The 731-nt window shown below is 49.5% G+C and overlaps 1 non-coding gene across 1 annotated transcript; it reads left to right on the forward strand.

The window, feature by feature from the left end:
- The first annotated feature begins 373 nt into the window (after positions 1-373).
- TRNAR-UCU (transfer RNA arginine (anticodon UCU)) lies at positions 374-447 on the forward strand. Its single transcript has one exon. It is a non-coding gene; the product is annotated as a tRNA-Arg (tRNA).
- The last annotated feature ends 284 nt before the right edge of the window (positions 448-731 follow it).

Below are 731 nucleotides of genomic sequence, written 5' to 3' on the forward strand. Positions count from 1 at the left end.
GATGGCTTCAGTTTTCTCGGCTGGGCTGGGTGTGCTCTGCTTAATTAGCATGAGAATAGAAAGACATTCTCCGTATCCTCCCTTAGGGATGGAGAGGACAGGAGAGCAAAGCCTGTGTATAGCTCTGTCCTGCTCCATCAGAGATTCTAGGACTGGGAAAACGACCACCTTCACATTCCCCCAATCCTCTGAGGACCCCAGGACCCATAGTATTGAGAAAAGCTTTGATGGAGCCGGCTCATGGATCTCCACTCCAGATTTTCCAGCTGTCCCTGTCCCCCCACCGCTCAGAGAGCAGGATGCTGAGATGGCTCGGTGATGCAGAAGGTATGTGCTTTTTCAGTTCTGGTGCTGATGCTGTGTGTGTGGTGAGGTCTCTGTGGCGCAATGGACGAGCGCGCTGGACTTCTAATCCAGAGGTTCCGGGTTCGAGTCCCGGCAGAGATGGTCACCTGGCAGGTATCTCTTTTATTCTGTATGCTGTTATGCTAGGTTGATAATTATATTTATTCCTCCCTGGAGGCTTGGGGGAGGAGAAAGGAAAGCCCTTTCTTGGGAATCCTGGACCTCCCCTCTTTTTCCGTCTCCTCCCTCTTCATTCTTTCTCTGTTCCTCCCTTACTATTTTTCATTGTCTAGTGAAGGCTCAGATGTCTGCTGCATCTCTTTGCTCAGCCTAACTGAAACAGCCTTTGAATCCTTTGTTTCATAGAAGAATCATTGGCACTTAAT

The sequence above is a fragment of the Vicugna pacos genome, chromosome 21 (assembly GCF_048564905.1).
Source record: "Vicugna pacos chromosome 21, VicPac4, whole genome shotgun sequence".
Taxonomy (NCBI): domain Eukaryota; kingdom Metazoa; phylum Chordata; class Mammalia; order Artiodactyla; family Camelidae; genus Vicugna; species Vicugna pacos.